This window comes from Mastomys coucha, unplaced genomic scaffold, assembly GCF_008632895.1.
Source record: "Mastomys coucha isolate ucsf_1 unplaced genomic scaffold, UCSF_Mcou_1 pScaffold6, whole genome shotgun sequence".
Lineage (NCBI taxonomy): Eukaryota > Metazoa > Chordata > Mammalia > Rodentia > Muridae > Mastomys > Mastomys coucha.
Window position 1 is genome coordinate 123,405,332 of NW_022196912.1, and position 15,674 is coordinate 123,421,005.

Genomic DNA, 15,674 nt, shown 5'->3' on the forward strand with positions numbered 1-15,674 from the left:
AAAATTCAACAAACAACAAAAAAAAAATAAATAAATAAAAATAAAAAAAAAAATAAGATTCAATAAAACTCTAAAGTATATATGGAAAAAAAAAAATATGAGGATTCCTATTGCCAAAGAGCAATGTAAGAATTTGAGATGCTGTGCTGCCTCATACAGAGCTGGGTTCACCCAGTAAGGATAGCATACAAGGGATTTGCATCTTTTGGCCTTAGGATTTGTGAATCATGTATTTATTTCAGTAGAATCGATGAAGAAATCATTTGTTCAATGACAATTCAATAGTAAATGGGGAAAGGGATTCTTAAATATGGATGAACAATGACTGTTGATTCAGTATGAGTTACAACAATGAATTCCATATAGAAGAGAATCTTGGCAATTGTCTGTCTTTCAGGTAGGTTATCTCAAGGTTGATTTTACCTTTCTGCTTTGTACTTCTCAGGATGACCCTCATACTTCTCTGAGAAGCTCCAAGCTCCTATGTGTTGAAGGGGAACAGAGGCAATGCAGTACTATGTGGTTCTGTTCAAGACATCCAGTGCTGCTATCGGTAAGTAGCAACTGAAATCAAAGAATGCCAACAGTGACCAATGAAACTATTGATATGAAACAATGATTTGATTAGGTTTATTATTTGGTTTTATAATGAAAATGACTGATAACCATAATGCATTCAATGACATAAGCAATCCTGTAAGGATATTTTAGGGATAGCTATAGATCTTTCCCTCCCTTAAGATGTATGGCTCATAGGCTACTGCTCTTAGGTTAATGCCATTAAAGAAGTGAAAAATAAATTAGTAAGCAACTGTAGATTTTTATATGAAACAGGAAGTGCTGTATACTTGCTGCGATCATTTGCAAATGATCTAGTATATAAAAATCTAATTCTTTTAGTTCTGGTGGGCTGGTTTCTTTTTCTCATTTATTGATATATTTTAATAGTATGTACAATCTAAACATAAATGGCCCAAAGTCATGAATGGTATCAAATCTTATCTCAAGTATTAAATCATTATATTTCCAGACTGAACCCCATAAAACCCCAAAACAAACCTTTTCTATTTCCTTTATCAGAAATGAAGCTATTGTCAGATAACAGGAGCATTGGGTAGACTTGTTTTGGGCCTTGGCAGCTTGTTGCTAAGTGCTAATGTGTCCTAAGCAAATCAATAAACACAAGTGCTGTGAATGAGGATGGATGAGCCAGCTAAAGTGCAGCCTCGTTAAGAGCTTGTTTACTGGAGCTGGGTTTGTTATTTTGTATCTCTACCACTGCTGTCTGTGGATAAAAATAGAAGTCTGTAACCCACGTCAGCAGCCAGCTTATAACAGATGCTTCAGTTCACTGTGTCTCTGTCCAATGGGACTTTCTATGCTTCTGACCTTTAGCAAGTTAGTAACAGGTACGCAAATATCCACATTTAAAAAAAAATTAAAGAAAGGAAAATGTCCTAGGTATGTACCAAGGGTGAGTACATTTAATACCATGTATTACATACTAATCAGAGTCTGAGTTAAAAAGAAATCAAGGTTCCTCATTTGTTTATATAACTACATTGTTTCATTTTAAACTACCCATTTATTCCATGTTTCTGCCTTAGCAGATCTGTGTCCCAGATATTTAAAGTTTATAATAGACACATACTAAGCACATTATGATACATAGAGACAAGTGTCTAAAGCAAATTAAACAGGGATAGTGTATGGTCAATGGGATGCTTATGTTCTTCTGCCTTTTACATCTATTCAGTAGTGTCTGTAGTCAGTGTGATAGAAATTATCCTAGTTAGTTCCAAGGATGGCACCAACCATTGCAAGGAGCTGCAAGGTCCCTGCCTTCATCTTGGTTGTCTGTTTATGGTGTCCACTATGGTGTTAAAGTCACTGGTGTACTCAGGAATATGTCATGGCTAAATGTCCTTATCCTGGGTCGGTTGTGAATTTCAAGCTGTCAGTTTTAGTATAAAAAGAAGTCATTAAATAATTATTTGTAGGAGAAAAGCCTGATATATACTAGATGGAATATATTTTTATAATATCTTGAAACGTTTTTCTTTTAATATTTTGTACAACGATAGTATCTTGGATGAGGTAGAGGAGCAGCCAACACCCTTCCTCCATAGAAGTTTTCACATATACTCACTGAGTGCATTCAAATTGTCCAACTTACTCTAGAGACCCGATGTCCAGAAACGCAGTCTATCTAAATAAAAGATTACATTCGTGACCCATTAGCATTTCTCATTCCACTCATTATCATTTCTTATAAATTCACCTGGCTTTTCCCTCTCACATCCTCCTTTATTTACATGTCTTGAGTGCGTGAGTGTTTGTGCTTGTGTGTAAAAGTTTAACACATCCTCCAAACATTCTGTAAGAGGTAAATGTGCTTAGTATATAAGATATTATAGAAGATAACTACTTTTGTTGTGGAGCGAGAATTCAGAGAGGTACATACTGGTCAGTGTCAGTGAGCTAATGCTGCATCCTGCTGTCAGTAGGATGAACAGATTCCACAGGGAAGGACAAGGGACCCAACTGTGTTTATGACCAAGGAGTCCATGACCTTCCGATGTGCCTACCAAGCAGGGATTTGCATGTTTGTCTCTGGGGATGAATACACAGATTTTGGTAATATCTGAGGTCCATCCTTTCAGGTTCTATTACATCATAGGTTTGATTTTGTTCTTAAAAATCATCAAATGGAAGATGAAAGAAATGACACAGTGTATAAAATGAAGGTCACGAGATTTGGGCAAGCATGATAGTCCACAGTGAGATTAGGGTTAGTATTAACGTGTGTTAGGCCCTGGACACCCACTAAAGCGTGGAAGAGGCTGCCTTTGGGGATATGGGTAAGTGTTTGAGACCTCACTATTTGGAAATGCTTAGAGGAAGAAAAGGGAAGAGAGAATTATGTAATGTTACAATATGAAAACATACAAGAAATAATTTCTCAAAAAATAAAAGATAGAGAGAAAAGACATGAAATAGTCAGGGTTCTTAATTTGGGTCCATGAAGAGTTCATGGACCCAAACAGTATTCATAAGCTTGCTTAAGAAAAACAACACAATCAAATAAAATAAAACAATCAGAAAACAAAACCAAAAAAAAAATATCACAAAATAATAAATACTAAAATGACTAACACTGATATTTGAAAGCCATTTGTTAATGAAATGTTTGTTAATAGGGGATGTATTTTTTATTTGTTTGTTTGTTTTAATTGTTGTTTCTTTCAGACAAGTTCTCACTATGTAGCTCTGGTAGGCTTGGCACTAACTCAGTATGCAAACAAAGCTGGTCTTGACCTCATAGATCCACCTATGCCTCCTGGGTGCTGCGATTAAGTGCCAGTACCCTTGGTGTCTCTCAATATTTTATTAGCATCATTTTACATGTGCTTCAGAATAAATGCACTAAGCTCACTAAGGGAGGGCCCTGAAATCTCGTGCAGGGAAGACAAAGATGCAAATCATTCTGTGGCAATTATTTCTAGTATTCAGAGGTGGGTATTTATTATTGTTTACCGGCTGGAAAAGTAACAGATAAATGTAGAAAGGGGAGAGCAAGGAATGAAGTCCTGACCCTGAATGATGACTGTGGCTGAGTATCTGTACCATGAGTAATGAATAATTCATGTCAGAAAATCTGGTTTAGTTCAGACAGAGATTGGTTGTACTAGCTTTGCTGGGACTAATCCTGTGGAGACTTGAGCTATCCCAAATGTCGTGTTCTTTGGAATTTGTGCTTCATGAATTTTGATTGTTATTACAAAAAAAAATCAGTGACCAAATTTACACTTTGATTAAATAAAAAAAAAAAACAGGATGAAGGAGTGGTAAGAAATATTTTTAATATAACTTGCAAATTTGTCCCTGTGTCAGTGTTCTGGGGAGCTGTCCCATTGCCCAGTGTTGCACAGACAGGTGGACATCATAGCCAGAACTGTTGTTCTGAGTCAGTGATTTGTACCCTGTTAGTACTGATGGTCGTTGTTGCAAGAGGAGAAGTACTAAGGCTTTACACATTAATTTTTTTCTTATTATGGGTAGGTATTAAATCTTGGATTTTTCTTAAGAGAAAATATATGTTATAAAACATTAATAAATGTGTGGATTGGAGGAGGAAAATCTCCTTAGTGCTCTCTTTCATCTTCCCAGGTTCCTTTGCTGTCAGAGCTTTTGGCCTCTCCCTTGGCACAGGCTCATTTGATGCCATATTCTTAGCACAGGTATAGAGGGTCATGAATGCAGCCAACCCGCTCTGTCTAGTTTGTGTAGTTTGTCTCCTGGTGTTCACTATAGTCTTGCACAGTCTCAGCACAGAGCTGAGATCTACAATTTGTAATGAAGTGAAAAGAATGGGTTATTCGGTTCCTAGGCAGGTGGACACAAGATAATTAGTGAGACATAAACACTGATGTGAGATGTTTCTTGAAAGAGAATGAGAATAGCAAAGCTTTTCTTACATTTGTGAATATAACACTTGAAGTTAGCATTAGCAATTTAGTGTCTCAATGAATAAGCAATATAGAAGCAAATGAAAAACAGAAAGAGCCAGGTCTATCCTGACCACCAGCGGTGGCCTGTGGTACATGCATGCCTGAAACTGAGGTCCACAAGAGGAAACCTGATCCATTTCTTCCATTTTAACTTGTTTCTGTAATAGAATTCTGTAACGGATGATTTCATGGTTACATATTTTTATTTTAACCCTTTTTCACCATAGGATTAATGGGAAAAATCAATTAGGTAAATTAAGTAAGGTTACATCAATTCCACAGTGTTCGGGGAAATTATATTAGTATATACTGAAGATGGCTATTCCAAAGGGAAATAAATGGAATGTACTTTTGACCACATGGTTAATGATGGCCTATATGTCACACATAAGTAGAGAGACAGTGTTCTTCATCAGTTTCGAGTTTAAAATTGTTCATAGTATTAAAAGTGAGAGAAATGTACCCCAAATGATACTAAGGCAAAATTAAGAAGAAAGGATACATGGTAGAAACATCTCAGCTTCTTTATCTAGTCTCTGCTCCATACTCAAAAATAGCCATACTGTGAGAGGAGGGTCCTCCAAGGTTAGCGATTCTGTACCATGCTGAGGACAGTGATACCAATGTCAACTGAAGACTTCATGGCTTGGATTGGGTGGCTTGAGGAATCATTGACCAAGTGGCTATTGTGTTGCTATTGATGGCCAACTGAATACCAGTGGTACAAATAGGCACTGCATGAACATTTTCATTCATAATAAAAATATGGAAATAATCATGAATTAATGAAATGGTAGGTCAATGTTAGAGAGAGGGTTCATGAATAGATTAGCAATAATACCTATAATAATAATAGCCCCTGCTCACCTTTGGGGAGGGTATTGATCATAAGGGTTATAATTATAATTAATTGTTCAATATGAAAAGTAGAAATGTTATAGAAAGGAGGACTCAATCCTAGACAATTGTGGATCAAGGCTGCCATATGAGGCCTAGGCAGTGCTCTCTGGGCCCAGCTTCATGCCCAGTTTTCGATACTTCATTCAATAAGATAGAATGTATTTGTTTTTAGTTTACATGTTCATTTATTTCCATCCTGTTAGTTTGAAAGCATTGATCCCTGGATAGAAATAACTTTTGGACTTTCATGTCTTCTTTGGCTAGCAATGAGGTAGACAGTATAATTAATAGCTAATAATCAATGTCTGGGTCAAAGAGAAAAGCAACAAAGGGCCTCCAAATAATGACCACCCGAAGGAAGGACAATAAGCAAAGCCAAAGTTGATTAGGCCATCCTTTAATGAGCTGCTCTGGTTTCGTGTCCTGGGCCTGGATGCCCTGAGCTAGGGGATGCATCTTTCCATGAGCTTGAGCTCCATGGTGACCATGTCATGTGTCAGAAGCATGAAATGCTTCTTAATAATAACCACTGTGATGGTTTTGACTTTCGAAAAGCATTAAAGTTAACTAAAGAAACTGAAGTGTGCCTGTGGTAAACATTAGACTTGAATTATATATTGCACTGAGTCCTTTATATGAGCTCCTGAGCTTGATTTATACAATACATCTGGACTCTCTGGAAGCAATTATTTAGGACCATCCTAGTGGTTGTTCAAGAGTTTACTTTTTATTCCATTTATATGTGTTTTTATAAGCTATGAAACAATCAACAAGCTAATGTGCAGTAGAGAGAGAATGCCATTTTGGTTGTCACCTTCCTAAGTATTCCACACTCAAGCACTTTCCTGTGACTCAGTACCCAGGATCCCCCTTGACCTCCTGTGCCTCCCACCTCGCCTGGCCCTCATAACCACCAGTCTGCTCTTGTCTTGCTTGGGATCAGTTTCCTTGCAAATGGACTCATGCCCCTTCTTGTGCTTGAATTATTTCTCTTAATTTCATTAATTCCATCATCCTTTTTTTTAATAGTTTATGTCTAAATAAGATCTGATTAGGGCTTAGTACTTTAGTACCTTGACCATGCCCAAGTTGTTAGATTCCCACTCACACACATTTCAGTAGCAATAATTTTAGACTCCAAATGTTATATTAAAAAAAAAAAAGAAGAAGCTATAAAGTTACGAGAGACACAAGGTTCATCCCAGAGTGAGTAGGGTGTTGCTTATGAACAAAATACATTGTATACATGTATGAAATTCTCTTAGAATATTTAAAAACTTTTACATCCATAATAATATAGAAACTGAAAAAAATACTTATCAGAAAGAGAAGCCATACTTTAATTTAGAGTGTGAAGTGGCCTCTGGGCCCCTTTGGAAGCCAGTGAGGTCAGTGTGTTATGCATCATCCTGAGCTTAGGAACCATGTTTATTGATATATTTTAATTTATAGTTTAGAGTAAAAATAGAAATGCTGTAATTAAAAAGGCAAACATGAACCAGTGATGGTGGCTGCTGTCAATTTGAATAAAATATGCTTGGACTCTGGAGTCAAATGCAAAAGACATACAACTCATCGCCTCATGAGACAGAGTATTCAAGAAAGGTTTGGCGGTATCCAAGGATCTTGATCCTGGCCTTTGTGTCAAAATTAGATGAATGAGCATGTCAGTCATTCAATTAATGAAATACTGTCTAACTACAAAAACACAGGAACATTATAGTGTGTTAGGAAACCATTGCAGTCCAGGTTTAACCATCCTGACTCTGTCACCTGTTTTCGTGGCTAAAACTAAACTCATCCTCCGCTACTGTAGACAGCACGTGTTGGAGCCTTTATTATAAGTTGGGTGTGGTGCTATGTAAAATCAGTTTCTAATTTAAATAGGCATCATACGGTAAATGCCAGTGTTCTCAGGATATGGAAAATTTCAAATTCTCTTTTTTGTAGAAGAAGTTCTTGTTCTCGTTTCTCAACCTGTGGGTTGCAACCCCTTTGAGGATGGATCAAATGACCTTTACACAAGGGTTGCATATCAAATATTTAAATTACAGTTCATAACAGTTATGAAATAGTAACAAAGTAATTTTTTTGGTTAGAGGTGTCATGTGAACATGTGGAACTGTTTTCAAGGGTCACAGCATTAGGAAAATTGAGAACCACTGCTCTAAGCTAAATGTCAAGTTAAAGACAAGTAGGTATAGTGTCTCTATTTTCTCTGAACACTTTTTTTAAATCATGTGTTCTTTTTCCTACTGGTCCTGATGGAATTCTCCATGGAAGAGTCTTCTCTGCTCTATCTCTGTTGGGAGCCTGGAGGATGATGTAAGTAATATTTCTAATTCCTCCTTTGCTTGAGGTGGTTTATTTAGGGAGAATGCACTGTATTTTTTAATTTTTATGGTGTAATCATGTAAGAAACTGAAGCCATGTTTACATCTTAGATAATGATGAATAATTATACTGATTACTATTATATATGAAGAGCTAAGGAGAATTAACTGAAGACATATTTTGACCCAGACATCATTCTGGATTACAACCAGCCATGTTCCTGTTGGGTTTTTCCAATCATAGGCTTTTAGAAACATTATTAGTTACTCGATATACTGGTTAATACACAGAATAGAAAGAAATGAAGGGGTACTGAGCCTTCCCTAGGTGACAGCTGTCAGAGCATGAGTTCCAGCTGAATGCCATGTGGTTACAGCTCTGAGATCCAACCAGATGGATATGCTAATAAGCAAGGTGAGTGTAGGTTTCCATCCTCTGCTCTGATCACTACTCTTCTGAATGGATGTTTTAGCGAGGATGGATTCTTCTCTGCCCCTCTCCTTGTTGCACACATCCTTTCTCTTCACGGTGAACAAAAGTTAAGATTTTTTTTTGCTGTATTTTCCCACAGGTTGATAGAAACATTTAGTCATTATTCTATACATGTCACCAAAAGATGTAGTGGTTGACAGGTTTAATCTGTTAGGGACCTTCATGCATATCATTTTTTCCATTGTTTAGTTTATATTTTTTTCTCTGTTAATGAAACAATCCACAAAGCTAGAATGTATTGTGAATGGCGATCTGTAGCCTCCTGATAGCTGTGGCATGTGAATCACACATGTTGAACATCATATGTCTAGGACTCTGTGATCTATAACAAACGGATAGGTCCTTATTTAAACTTGGGTCCTATGTTCAAGTATCCATTACAAGGATCTCATCTTTGTGTTCCTTTGTTTAAATATTATCATAAAATAATCAATGCAGTTTCCACAAACAAATGTATGTATAGAAATTACAAATGTCAAAATTTGCTCATTATGAAAATATACAACTAGCATGTAGGTATTAGGATTTCTAATGAAGTCTCCCTATATAGACCAGTCTGGCCTCAGATTCTCCACCCCGATGTGTAGTTCATTCAAGTGCTAGAATTTTACTCATTATTCACTAAGCCTGTAACAAGAGAAATTGTACTGGACTAAAGATGATGCAGACAAGTCATTGTCAATCATTAAACTATATCAATTATACTGTCCAACTCCTGCTTTGTCCTCCACAGATGGAGGTGCGGAGCTCAGTAGGAAACTCTCTTAGTTGCTACTTCTTGTCATGCTGTGTGTTTGTACTTTGAATAACAGCCAATAATCTTATTTTCCTTGTTTAATTGATTAAAGGTGCCCATAGTGTTAATTATGTTTTTAAAATCATAAACTGATGGCTTTATCAGTTGAGTGAGGCTGGGGAGCTGAAGCAACTTGAAAGTACTTTTCTTCCTGCCATTCTGCCTGATACCAAACAGAAATGATCTTGCACAAAGTGATGCCTGTGGGTGACTTGTTGCTTGCTTACTTTGTGTGAGTTTCCAGTCCAGACAACCATGTCCATTCCCTCATCATTTCCTCATTATCCGGAAACTCCACCATCCTGTTCCCCAACCCTTTAAGATATTAAGAAACTATCATCTAGAGTTGCTCCACAATATATACATAAGGTCATGGAACTGTAACTTTGCAACTTTTCTTCATTTCTCTCTTCTCACTATACCATCTGGTAACTATCACTCCACTGTCAACTCCCAGTAAATGAACTCTTTTGTGTCCCACATGAGTGAGACCATATTGTGTTTGTCTTTCTGTGCTTGGACTATTTCCTTCGATATGATCATCTCCAGTGCCAGAAGATTACTAAAAATTATAAACTACCATTCTCCTTTATGGCTGAAAGAACCTGACATGTTTCTTATATCTCAAGCACTGCTTCTTAACCTCCCTAATGCTGCAATTCTTTTATACAGTTTCTTGTGTTGTGGTGAACTCCCAGCCATAACATTATTTTCTTTGCTACTTCACAACCATAATTTTGCTACTGTGATGAATCATAATGTAAATATGTCTGTTTTCTGATAGTGTTAGATGACCCCTGTGAGGAGTCATTTGACCCCCAAAGGGGTCACAACAAACAGGTTGAGAGCCACTAAACTGATCTAGACTAAATAAGGAGCCAAAACTCAATCCAAAATCCAAAACAGTAAATCAGGTTCAATAGACATAAGTATGCATGTCTCAAAAAAGAAGCAGATAGATAACCAAGAAGTCTGTGCAAGAATGCTCAGTGTGATCAATCGCCAGAAAAATGCAAACCCACGTCACACAGGATAACCCCTTCCTCATTCCAGTTAGGTAGATTTTATCAAGAAAGGCTAGTTCTAGCAACGGCTGGCAATGTGGTAGATATCAAACATTACTGAAGACAGCATGCAGGGTCCTCGGGGTTGGGAGGGAGCCCTCAACAAACAGAATTGTCTGATAACCCAACCAACCCTCTAGTAGGTCTGCATATATAGAAAATGGTGGTGCCCTTGTCATCTATATCTATCTATATCTACATCTACATCTCTACCTATCTATATCTATATGGCCTTCCATGTTCTCTGCAGTAATCAATACAAGATCAGACAGACTTGAGTAGGCATCAACTGGTGATTGGAAAAGGGAATGTGCTAGATAGCTGCCCCGGACACTGCTCATCCACACAAAAGCCTAATGAGAGATTGATTTCAGTTGTTGTGCTTCCTGATGGATCACTGCCACACTGAGGCCAATTAACAAAAGAAAGCCTCCAGAGGGCTAAGATTCTACAGACAGATGTTAGCTTGTCAAGCATCATGTTCTTAAGAGTTTTGTGAACAGAACAATTTTATTGATTAACTTTAATTGGTAACTTAGAATAACGTAAATTCAAATTAAAAAGCAAGAGGCCAATGATAATGGCAGTTGGCAGTGAGTCTTCTCCACTGCTTGAAACATATCTGAATGCTAATAGGCAACAACATGCAGAGACTTGCTGTTCTCAACAAAGGTCACTGACCTTTGACCCTCTCACAGTGACCACATATCAGATGTTTATATTATGATTCATAACAGTAGCAAAATTTTAGTTATGATGTTGCAACAAAATTATTTTATGGTATGGGGTCATGACAGTATGTGGAAGTATATTAAAGTGTTCCAGCACTAGGAAAGTTGAGAACCCCGTGCTAAACATATTTAGGTGTATCCAAGGACCTTGAGGCAGATACCTGTGTTGATATATCTTAATTCTGTCATTAGAATTAAGCAGTAGAACTATAGTTCAACCGATAACTGATGTATTAATCAAATACAACCTGCAGTGATTCAGAAGTGCTTTGATATGTTATGCAAACAGTAAGGCACAGGGAGCAATGGTCATAACTCAACACACTCATCCTCTGCTACTATAGACAGCAGGTGTTGGAGCCTTTCTTATCAACTGGGTTTGGCGCGATGTTAAATTGGTTTCTAATTTAAATCATTTCAATATCTTTTGTTAAGATTAGAACATCCACTGTTAAATTAATGAGTGAATAAGTCAATTCAGAAAGAAAAGCTAAAAATCAAAGATCTGTGGAAAGACTACCCAGTTTTCATCTTCTTTATGCTCACCTGCTCTCTTTGTGTTCTTTCCAATGCTCTCCCACCTGAGCTGGAGCTGGAATTCTCCGTGGTCGGGGCTCAGTGGTGCATCTCTCACTCGACCCTGTAAATCAGTGTAAGTAAACAGGCACACATCTTGTTTTGGTTTCCTATATATTTTTTCTCTGTTTTAAAAGTATGCAGTGATAGAAGTTATAGTGCACTCTTCTTGGGACTATGGTGAATATTTTAACTTAGTATATGGTATAATGAAACACTAAGCTCAGTTAATTAAAGACAGGGCATTGTATCCCAAATAGTATATTCTTGTTACATCTATGTATCTCTATCTATCTATCTATCTATCTATCTATCTATCTATCTATCTATCTAACAAGACTATAATTATAGATACAATATATATTACAAGACAAGTAATTTAACTATATTTATGTATGTGTGTGTGTGTATATGTGTGTGTGTGTGTGTGTGTGATTATGTTCCAATGCATTACTAGTGGATTAGTAACTAAATATCATAAGAGTGAAGAGAGATTGGGCTTTCCCAGGATAAGTGATCATAACTGTCAGTATATGAGACTCAGATAATAAATACAATAACTCTGAGGTCCAACATAAAAGATAAATGTGTAGGAATGACCTCTGGAGGAGGAACATTTCTTATTCCCTGCATTGTTCTCTACTCCTCAGAACTACTGCTCCTATGGAATGAGGTTCCTGCATATTTCACACTTACCAGTTCATCAATAGTATTTCTGGGTTATGTACCTCTTCATCTTGGAACAGATATAAATAGTAGTTAAAGTTTTCATGGTTTTGATGGCATTCAATTCTATACTTTGCATTAGTGAATAGTGTAAAATCTAACCACATGTTATTTTTACAATTCATATGAAGTAGCATGTAGAGTCACACATGTACCCTTGCCTACTTTAATGTTAGTTTGTCAGAAGCACGTTAGTGATTGGTCCATGTATTTGGCACTGAAGAAAGTCATTGAGGAATTTAGTTTCTAGCAGAAAAAAACAGAGATGTGTATTAGTGGCCCTTTGGGGTATAGATCACAGTTATACCCATGATGGCATTACTTGAATCCAGGCTTTTTAGAAAAGATTTTAGGGAATGAATATATTAACAATGACTGTAGTTCACATGGACTTGTGATATCTTATTTAGAATAGTGATAAGCACACACATAATTTGGTCATCCTCCATTGAGTAGATGTATCAGCAAATAAACTAATCTATAATAATACAGGTACTCCTTACATGGTAGCTACAAATGTCCAGAAAAGCTTTGGCCAGAACAAACTGGGTATCTACACTGATGTGGTTATTACTCTACCTTATATGCTTCTGTTTAACTTGCATTGTACAATTTACAAATTCCCAGTTTAATAGTAATTAATGCAAAACTCAAGTATAAAACAATGAGATCAGTAGAAATCAGTCAAGTGGAATTTATCTGGAATGGTTGGTGACCGCTGTTTGCATGAGCATGCCAGGCAACAGGAGCAGGTGCCCAAACCCTGGATGTCCAACAGGAAAGATAAGTGGGTAATCAAGAACTAGGAAAGGAGGTGGCGTGCTTAGGCCTCTGCTACTTTGTCACACTCCCTATGTCGCACAAGCATTCCTAGGCTCAAGCCATCGTCCAAGGTCACCAGCCTACGCATGAGCTGGCTAAGTGGTAGAGCTTAGAGAGCATGTGAGTCCTGGCTGTTAGTGTTCATGCAGTTTAGGTGCTTTGCATTATTTAGCAGAGAGGAGTAAGGGGCATAGAGATGACTGTGTAGGGAAGGCCTGATTACCATAGTTGGATACTTAGAATCAGGTTGGAAGGAAGAACAGGGTTCCCTGAAACTGGCCTAATACTTCCACAGCTATCTCCCTCAACACAGAGAATTAAGCATCATGAAAATGAATGTGAAATATGATTGCATTAGGCCAAATGTGACCAATGAAACAAATTAAATTATCATGAATTAGACCATTGAATTGGGCATGCCTGTAAAACCAAGATTCATCACTGAAGGAGAATCGGCATGAACTTTCTCTTTGTATAAGAGGAGCTTCGGGCTTGTTTCAGTGTTTTGGAAAGATTATAGAGGTTTCCATGGCTATCAGTGAAGAAGTGATTCAGTGATCAGCCAATAGAATAATGAATGCAAGAGATCAGAGCCATACCAGATCAGTTGGGAACACAGTGCTGTAAATCCAAGAGGATCCACATCCCTGTCTCAGAGGGCCATCCAGTAGCAGGAATGCACGCCATGATACTTATTTCACGTTTTAATTCTCTGAATATCAATCAAACATTAAATAAATATCTAAAAGAAGGAAGGATTCTTCCATGGAAACAAGGCCCAAGTGAATCTTATGATTTTATGTGAAAATGGGGAAGTATAAATTGTAGATGATGTCTTTGTTCTTGGCTAGGTTGAAGTAGTTCATGTTGTAAAACATGATTGTTAAAAGCAAATTCTTACAATATTGAAGGCAGGGAATCTATGATTCATCAAATATATATGGAAATTAGAGGGTAAGTAACATGCATTTTAATATATTCATGATCGATGAGTTCACCATATGAATAAGTAAAGATTGTTTGTAGATGACAGAGAAAAGTGCCCGAAAAGAAAGCAATGATGATATCATGTGAGTGCTGAATGGTGACTATGAGACAAACAGACGTTGGAAGTCAAGACACTGAGGACTTTACTGTCAAGTTACAGATATAGTCCCACATATACCACCTATATCTTGTGAATCTTTGGTTCATGGACTTGAGTTTACATAAAGTTATCATGGAAAATTGAGAAATGTGAGTTATTTGAATTGAAGTCAGGTAGTTAAAATAAGGTATCAAAGTTAAATAACAATGGTAGCAAATGCTAGAGAAGTCATTTGATAATAATACTACTCAAAATAAAGGCTAGTGAGGAATGTCTGGCTTGAAATGGGGTCACCGTAGATGATTTGAAAAGCAGGGAAGCTTACCCCACTCCCTTACAGAGAAAACCTGTAAGCCAGTAGGAATTGTGGACCAACCTAGAGAGCAAGTCTCAATATCTTTATTTCCTTCTCTGCCTTCTACCCTCCATAGAGAAGATTCAAGTGATCTTAAAGGTTTGCAGTGATGGACAGTCCCTGGGATGCCATGGCAACAATTCAGAGCTCATGGTGACTTGACAGCCTCAGCTCTGATCCTTCAGTGGGAACCTACTTATAGGTATGGAAGGTCATAAAAAAACACCAAAACCTGGGTGATTAAGCAGAGAATGCAAAAAAGCTAATCTACTTAACTTGAATATTAGGCAGTGAGGTGCCCAAGCTCCAACTCTGACCTCCTTTAGGCAACTGTTTATAGGTATGGATGGTCTCATTATAAAATAGGTGGTTAAGTAGACTATGGAAAGAGTTAACTCAGTGCTAGCTTGAGGACAAGACAGTGTCATGCCCCACCACAGGGTAGTTTCCTACAGTCTCCCAAGTATACCACAGTAGCCCAGGAGTGAGCCATTCCCAAAGGCTCAAGAGAGGGGAGCAGCTCAGGACCGATGATGAGATCTGATGGTGTCTGAGTGTTTCTCGATGACATGAACAGATATCTGAGGTCAGGCAAAGAACAACTACAACTGGGCTGCATTTTGGTGTTTGCCAATGGTCTAAGAAAAGTAACAAACTTTTGAATGTTGCCCTGACTGCGACCTATTTCCATTAGGCAAGGAAACATTGCTGGCAGATTAGGCAAACTTTGGGCAGAGGGGTGGATCCATAGCCTGTGCTTACAGGCAGGGCAGCACAGCTTAAATACTCCTGGGGATAGGGCGATGAGGTGCTGGCCCCATGCAGGATGTCTTAGTGTAGACAGAAGCCAGCCTATTTTTCCCTGGGAAATGGCAAGAAATTACTCTCCTCTGGGGACAGAAAGTACAATTACAGCCTAGGCAAAGCTCATGAGCCTAGGTTCTGTAACTGTGCAGGGCACAGCATGGTACCTCATAGGAACTCAAAGACATCTCTCCCTTCTCTCCCCTGTACTCCTAAGAAAAGCTGGCTTGACTGATGGTACAAGTGTGCTCAGAACGAGAACCCACCTCAATCTTCACTGTGACATCCCTGAGCCCTGCTGGTGAGAGGCAGCATTTTGATCTTCCTTGGCCACCAGCTTGTAGGTATGTATAGTGAAGGGTGTCTCTGCATTAGAGCAGTAGCATGAGAGAGTTAGGGCATTAGTGCAGTAGCTAGTCCTGATTTCTGGGTTCTTCTACTGGCATGTCTTTATGGGCTGCCACATGGAATGTTCT

General features: G+C 37.9%; 1 long non-coding RNA gene and 2 pseudogenes across 19 annotated transcripts in view; all 3 read left to right on the plus strand.

Annotated features, from left to right (window-relative positions):
* Window positions 1-76: 76 nt before the first annotated feature.
* The window catches only part of LOC116079627, a 57,148-nt gene continuing 41,550 nt past the window's right edge, over window positions 77-15,674 (plus strand). For 16 of the 19 annotated variants that reach the window (XR_004114086.1, XR_004114101.1, XR_004114087.1 and 13 more), the window contains exon 1: window positions 77-15,542. This is a non-coding gene — a long non-coding RNA (uncharacterized LOC116079627). The remainder of the gene's footprint in view (window positions 15,543-15,674) is intronic. The other 3 variants (XR_004114094.1, XR_004114091.1, XR_004114090.1) reach the window with 3 other exon arrangements.
* On the plus strand, window positions 11,911-11,977 carry LOC116081290 (annotated as a pseudogene).
* Window positions 14,918-14,986, plus strand: LOC116081287 (annotated as a pseudogene).